Source organism: Durio zibethinus, chromosome 23, assembly GCF_047325235.1.
Source record: "Durio zibethinus cultivar Kanyao isolate XHJ-2024 chromosome 23, ASM4732523v1, whole genome shotgun sequence".
NCBI lineage: Eukaryota > Viridiplantae > Streptophyta > Magnoliopsida > Malvales > Malvaceae > Durio > Durio zibethinus.
This window is the reverse complement of record NC_143184.1, coordinates 14,906,156-14,914,278: the sequence shown is the minus strand read 5'-3', so window position 1 is coordinate 14,914,278 and position 8,123 is coordinate 14,906,156.

Genomic DNA, 8,123 nt, shown 5'->3' with positions numbered 1-8,123 from the left:
CCAGCCAAAGACGCGGGGTGCGCAAGCCGTGGATCGATCAGGTGATAGGTGGGTTCAGGCACATCTTCATATTTTTGCCCTGCCAAAGCCATTTTTATGGCTTGTAAATTCATACAATGGTCCCCTAAGCCTTCATGTGAAGTTTCGTGGCAAGACGACCCGTTTTTTATTTTTTATGATTTTTAAAACCTTTACGGTTCGAGATTTTTTAAAATTTTTGTAGAAGGAGTTTTGGCCCCAAATTTGGTAGACATGATCCTTGTATTTTTATTGGCATGCACAAAAACATTCAGCTAAAAACTTGAAGTGGAGAAGATTTTGTGATCGTTTAAAAAAGGTGTCCCCATTTCAGACACTTTAATGGCTACTGACAGTAAACCTATAAAATCTCAAATGCCCTTTAATGGGGTGTGAGTTCTCAAGGTTTGATGAGGGATAGGGGGTGAATATAAGGGATAGGTTCTCGATAGCCTCTGGCCCTTGGTTGGTCGAGACCGGGAATGCACTACGCATGCCTAAGTCAACCCAAGAAACGAGCGTGCGGGCACTCAGCCAGTCGGAGAGCCAGAACGCCCAAGCCGAGGATCGACCTAGCCCCTCTCTGCGTGCTACCAATCTCGTTGTAGGTCCCTCGGTCCGGTTGGGGCTTAGATTGGGAAAAAACTCCTCATGCCTAAGTCAACCCATGAAATGAGCATGCGGGCGCTCAATCGGTCGGAGAGGCAGGATGCGCAAGTCGAGGATCAGCCCGATCCCCCTCTGCGTGCTGCTGTCAATCCCGCTACTGGTTCGATCTTAGACTGGGAATGAACTTCGTATGCTTAGATTGGGAATAAACTCTGTATGCCTAAGTCACCCCATGAAATGAGCGTGTGGGCGCTGAGCCGATCGGAGAGGCATAATGCGTAAGCCGGGGATCGGCTCGATCCCCTACTGCATACTGTTGATCCCGCTGTCAGTCTTGTTACCACAACCCTCGGTATGGTTGGGGCTTAGACATGGAATTAACTCCGTATGCCTAAGCCAAACCATGAAATGAGCGTGCGAGCGCTCAACCGATCGAAGAGGCAGAATACGCAAGTCAGGGATCGGCCCAGTCCCCCCTACGTGCTATCGATCCTGCTGCTGGTCCTACTGTCGCAACCCTCAGTCCAGTCTGATCTTAGGCTGGGAATGAATGAGACTTGCTTAGACTGGGGATGAACTCCGTATGCCTAAGTCAACCCATGAAACGAGCGTGCGGGTGCTCAACCTGTCAGAAAGGCAGAACGTGCAAGTCGAGGATCGGCCCGATCCCCCTCTACGTGCTGTCGATCTCGCTGCGGGTACTATTACTGCAACCCTTGATCCGGTTTGATCTTAGACTAGGAATGAACTCCGTATGCCTAAGTCAACCCACGAAACGAATGGATGGGCACTACACCGGCTAGAAAGGCGGGATGCGTAAGCCGTGGATCGATCAGGTGATAGGTGGGTTCAGGCACATCTTCATATTTCTGCAGTGCCAATGCCATTTTTATGGCTTGTAAATTCATGCAATGGTCTCCTAAGCCTTCATGTGAAGTTTCGTGGCAAGATGACCCATTTCTATTTTTCACGATTTTTGAAACTTTTTACGGTTCGGGATTTTTTAAAATTTTTTTAGGAGTTTTAGCCCCAAATTTGGTAGACATGATCCTTGTATTTTTGTTGGCATGCACAAAAAAAGTCAGCTAAAATCTCGAAGTGGAGAAGATTTTGTGATCGTTTGAAAAAAGTGTCCCCATTTCAGACACTTTAATGGCTACTGGCAGCAAACCTATAAAATCCTAAATGCTCTTTAAGGGGGTGTGAGTTCTCGAGGTTTGATGAGGGATAGGGGGCCAATATAAGGGATAGGTTCTCGATAGCCTATGGCCCTTGGTTGGTCAAGACCGAGAATGCATTACGTATGCCTAAGTCAACCAATGAAACGAGCGTACGGGAGCTCAGCCGATCGGAGAGCCAGAATATGCAAGCCGAAGATTGACTCGGCCCCCCTCTGCATGCTGTCGATCCCACTGCGGGTCTCTTGGTCCGGTTGGGGCTAAGACTGGGAATGAACTCTGCATGCCAAAGTCAACCCACGAAACGAGCGTGTGGGTGCTGAGCCGACCGAAGAGGCAGGATGCGCAAGCTGAGGATCGGCCCTGTCACCCTCTGCATGCTGCTGTCGATCCCACTGTCGGTCCGATCTTAGACTGGAAATGAACTCCATATGCCTAAGTCAACCCACAAAACGAGTGTGCGGGCACTGAGCCGGTCGAAGAGGTGTAATGCACAAGTCGGGGATCAGTTCGGTCCCCCTCTGCGTGGTGTCGATCCCGCTGCCAGTCCCACTACCACAACCTTCGGTCCGACTGGGGCTTAGACATGGAATGAACTCCGTATGCCTAAGCCAACCCATGAAACAAGTGTACGGGCGCTCGACCGGTCAGAGAGGTAGAATATGCAAGTCGAAGATCGACCCGGTCCCTCCTGCGTGCTGTCAATCCTACTGCTGGTCTTGCTACCGCAACCTTCGGTCCAGTCTGATCTTAGACTGAGAATGAATGAGACTTGCTTAGACTGAGGATGAACTCCGTATGCCTAAGCCAACCCGTGAAACGAGTGTGCAGGCACTCAACCAGCCAGAAAGGCAGAATTTGCAGGTCGGGGATCGACCCGGTCCCCCTCTACGTGCTATCGATCCCGCTACGGGTCCTGCTACTACAACCCTCGATCCAGTCCGATCTTAGACTGGGAATGAATTTCGTATGCCTAAGTCAACCCACGAAATGTGCGGATAGGCACTACCCCGGCCAGAGAGGCCGGATGCGTAAGCCATGGATTGATCAAGTAATAGGTGGGTTCAGGCACATCTTCATATTTTTACCATGCCAATACCATTTTTATGGCTTGTAAATTCATACAATGGTCCCCCAAGCCTTCATGTGAAGCTTCGTGGTAGGACGACCCATTTTCTATTTTTCACGACTTTCAAAACTCTTTACGATTCGAGATTTTTTAAAATTTTTTTAGAAGGAGTTTTGGCCCCAAATGTTTTAGACATGATCCTTGTATTTTTGTTGGCATGCATAAAAAAATTCAGCTAAAAAATCTAAGTGGAGAAGATTATGTGACCGTTTGAAAAAAGTGTCCCCATTTCAGACACATTAATGGCTACTGGCAGCAAACCTATAAAATCTCAAATGCTCTTTAAAGGGGTGTGAGTTCTCAAGGTTTGATGAGGGATAGGGGGCCAATATAAGGGATAAGTTCTCGATAGGCTTTGGCCTTTGGTTGGTCGAGACCGGGAATGCACTACGTATGCCTAAGTCAACCTATGAAATAAGCGCAGGGCGCTCAGCCAACCGGAGAGCCAGAATGTACAAGTCGAGGATCGGCCCGGCCCCCCTCTACATGCTACGATCTCACTGCGGGTCTCTCGGTCTGATTGGGGCTTAGATTGAGAATGAACTCTGCATGCCTAAGTCAATCCATGAAACGAGCGTGCGAGCGTTCAGTCGATCGGAGAGGTAGGATGTACAAGCCGAGGATCGACCTGGTCCCCCTCTGCGTGCTACTGTCGATCCCACTGTAGGTTCGATCTTAGACTGAGAATGAACTTCGTATGCCTAAGTCAACCTATGAAACGAGCGTGCGAGCACTGAGCCGGTCGGAGAGGCATAATGCCTAAGCAAGAGATCAGCCCGGTCCCCCTCTGCGTACTGTCGATCCTGCTACCACAACCCTCTGTCCGGCTGGGGCTTAAACATGGAATAAACTCTGTATGCCTAAGTCAACCCACGAAACGAGCATGCGGGCGCTCAATCGGCCAGAGAGGTAGAATGCAAAAGTCGGGGATTGCCTGGTCCACTCCTGCATGCTACCGATCCTGCTGCTGGTCCTACTACTGCAACCCTTGGTCCGATCCTATCTTAGACTGGGAATGAATGAGACCTGCTTAGACTGGGGATGAACTCCGTATACCTAAGTCAACCCACGAAATGAGTGTACGAGCACTCAGCAGGCCAGAGAGGCAGAATGTGCAAGTCGGGGATCGGCCCGATCCCCTTCTGCGTGCTGCCAATCCTGTTGCGGGTCCTACTACCGCAACCCTTGATCTAGTCTGATCTTATACTGAGAATGATCTCCGTATGCCTAAGTCAACCCATGAAACTAGCGGACGGGCACTACGTCGACCAGAGAGGCGGGATGCGCAAGCCGTGGATCTATCAGGTGATAGGTGGGTTCAGGCACATCTTCATATTTCTGCCATGCCAATGCCATTTTTATGGCTTGTAAATTCATACAATGGTCCCTTAAGCCTTCATGTGAAGTTTCATGGCAAGATGACCGGTTTTCTATTTTTTACAATTTACGAAACTTTTTACGGTTCGAGATTTTTTGAAATTTTTTTAGAAGGAGTTTTGGCCCCAAATTTGGTAGACATGACCCTTGTATTTTTTTTGGCATGCACAAAAAAATTCAGCTAAAAACCCAAAGTGGAGAAGATTTTGTGACCCTTTGAAAAAAGTGTCCCCATTTTCAAACACTTTAATGGCTACTGGCAGCAAACCTATAAAATCTCAAATGCTCTTTAAAGGGGTGTGAGTTCTCGAGGTTTGGTGAGGGATAGAGAGCCAATATAAGGGATAGGTTCTCGATAGCCTCTGGCCCTTGGTTGGTTGAGACCGGGAATGCACTACGTATGCCTAAGTCAACCCATGAAACGAGCGTGCGGGCGCTCAGCCGACTGGAGAGCTAGAATGCGCAAGTCAAGGATCGGCCTGGCACCCCTCTGTGTGCTACTGATCCCGCTACAGGTCCCTCGATCCGATAGGGGCTTAGACCGGGAATGAACTCCGCATGCCTAAGTCAACCCACGAAATGAGCGTGCGGGGGCTCAGCCGATCGGAGAGGTAGGATACGTAAGCCGAGGATCAGTTCGGTCCCCTCTGCATGCTGTTGTCGATCCTGCTGTCGGTCCGATCTTAGACTGGGAATGAACTTCGTATGCTTAGACTGGGAATGAACTCCGTATGCCTAAGTCAACCCACAAAATGAGCATGCGAGCGCTGAACCAATCGGAGAGTCATAATACGCAAGTCGAGGATCGACCAGGTCCCCCTCTACGTGCTGTCGATCCCGCTGTCAGTCCCACTGCCACAACCCTCGGTTCAGTTGAGGCTTAGACATGGAATGAACTCCGTATGCCTAAGCCAACCCCTGAAACGAGCATGCAGGTGCTCAACCGGTCGGAGAGGCAGAATACGCAAGTCAGGGATCGGCCCGGTCCCCCCTGCGTGCTGCCTATCCTGCTGCTGGTCCTGCTGCCACAACCCTCGGTCCGATCTGATCTTAGACTAGGAATGAACGAGACTTGCTTAGACTGGGGATGAACTCCGTATGCCTAAGTCACCCCATGAACCGAGCGTATGGGCACTCAACTGGCCAGAGAGGCAGAATGTGCAAGCCAAAGATCGGCCCGATCCCCCTCTGCATGCTGTCGATCTCGCTGCAGGTCTTGCTGCCACAACCCTCAATCCGGTCCGATCTTAGACTGGGAATGAAATCCATATGCCTATGTCAACCCACGAAACGAGCGGACTAGCACTACGTCGACCAGAGAGGCGGGATGCGCAAGCCGTGGATCGATCGGGTGATAGGTGGGTTCAGGCACATCTTCATATTTCTATCGTGCCAATGCCATTTTTATAGCTTGTAAATTCATACAATGGTCCCCTAAGCCTTCATGTGAAGTTTCGTGGCAAGACGACCCGTTTTATATTTTTCACAAATTTGAAACTTTTTACGGTTTGGGATTTTTTAAAATTTTTTTAGAAGGAGTTTTGGCCCCAAATTTGGTAGACATGATCCTTGTATTTTTGTTGTCATGCATAAAAAAATTCAGGTAAAAACTCAAAGTGGAGAAGATTTTGTGACCGTTTGAAAAAAGTGTCCCTATTTCAGACACTTTAAAGGCTACTGGCAGCAAACCTATAAAATCTCAAATGCTCTTTAAAGGGGTGTGAGTTCTCGAGGTTTGATGAGGGATAGGGGGCCAATATAAGGGATATGTTCTCGATAGCCTCTGGCCCTTAGTTGGTCGAGACCGGGAATGCACTACGTATGCCTAAGTCAATCCATGAAACGAGCGTGCGGACGCTCAGCCAGTCGAAGAGCCAGAATCCACAAGCCATGGATCGATCAGGCCCCCTTCTATGTGTTGTAGATCCCGCTGCGGGTCCCTTAGTCCGGTTGGGGTTTAGATTGGGAATGAACTCCGTATGCCTAAGTCAACCCACGAAACGAGCGTAAGGGCGCTCAGTCAACCGGAGTGGCAGAATGCGTAAGCCGAGGATTGGCCCGATCTCCCTCTGAGTGCTGCTGTTGGTCCCATTACCGGTCTGATCTTAGACTAGGAATGAACTCTATTTGCTTAGACTGGGAATAAACTCTGTATGCCTAAGTCAACCCATGAAATGAGCGTGCGGGCATTGAACCGGTCGAAGAGGCATAATGCGTAAGCTGGGGATCGGCCCGATCCCCCTCTACGCGCTATCAATCCCGCTGCCGGTCTCACTGCCACAACCCTCAGTCCGGCTGGGGCTTAGACATGGAATGAACTCCGTATGCCTAACCGAACCTATGAAACGAGCATGCAGACGCTCAACCGGCCAGAGAGACAGAATACGCAAGTCGGGGATCGGCCCGGTCCCCCCTGCGTGCTGCCGATCCTGCTGTTGGTCCTGTTGCCATAACCTCGGTCCGGTCTGATCTTAGATTGGGAATGAACGAGACTTGCTTAGACTGGGGATAAACTTCGTATGCCTCAGTCAACGCACGAAACGAGCATACGGGCGGTCAGTCGACTAGAGAGGTAGAATGTGCAAGTCGAAGATCAGCTCGGTCCCCCTCTACATGCTGTCGATCCCGCTGTGGGTCCTGCTATTGCAACCTTCAATCCAGTGTGATCTTAGACTGGGAATGAACTCCATATACCTAAGTCAACCCACGAAACGAGTGAACGGGCACTACGCCGGCCAAAGAGGCGGGATGCGCAAGCCGTGGATCGATCGGGTGATAGGTGGGTTCAAGCACATCTTCATATTTCTGCCATGCCAATGCCAATTTTATGGCTTGTAAATTCATACAATGGTCCCCTAAGCCTTCATGTAAAGTTTCATGGCAAGACGACCCGTCTTCATTTTTTCATGATTTTTGAAACTTTTTATGGTTTGAGATTTTTAAAAAATTTTTAGAAGGAGTTTTGGCCCCAAATTTGGTAGACGTGATCCTTGTATTTTTGTTGGCATGCACAAAAAAATTCAGCTAAAAACTCAAAGTGGAGAAGATTTTGTGACTGTTTGAAAAAAGTATCCCCATTTCAAACACTTTAATGGCTACTGGCAGCAAACCTATAAAATCTCAAATGCTATTTGAGGGGGTATGAGTTCTCGAGTTTTGATGAGGGATAGGGGGCCAATATAAGGGATAGGTTCTCGATAGCCTCTAGCCCTTGGTTGGTCGAGACCATGAATGCACTACGTATGCCTAAGTCAACCAATGAAATGAGCGTGGAGCCGCTCAGCCGGCCGGAGAGCCAGAATGCGTAAGCTGAGGATCGGCTCAGCCCCCCTCTACGTGCTATCGATCCTGCTATGGGTCCCTCGATTTGATTGGGGTTTAGATCGGGAATGAACTCTACATGCTTAAGTCAACCCACAAAACGAGCGTACGGGCGCTCAATCAGTCGGAGAGGTAGGATACGAAAGCTGAGGATCAGCTCGGTCCCCTTCTGCGTGCTGCTGTCGATCTCACTGTCGGTCTGATCTTAGACTAGAAATGAACACCGTATGCTTAGACTAGGAATGAACTCCGTATGCTTAAGTCAACCTACGAAACGAGCTTACGGGTGCTAAGTCGATCTGAGAGGCATAATGCACAAGCCGAGGATCGGCTCGGTCCTCCTCTGCGTGCTGCCAATCTCGCTGTCGATCCCACTGCCACAACCCTCGATCGACTAGGGCTTAGACATGGAATGACTCCGTATGCCTAAGCCAACCCATGAAACGAGGTACAGGCGCACAACCGGTCGGAGAGGCAGAATGCGCAAGTTA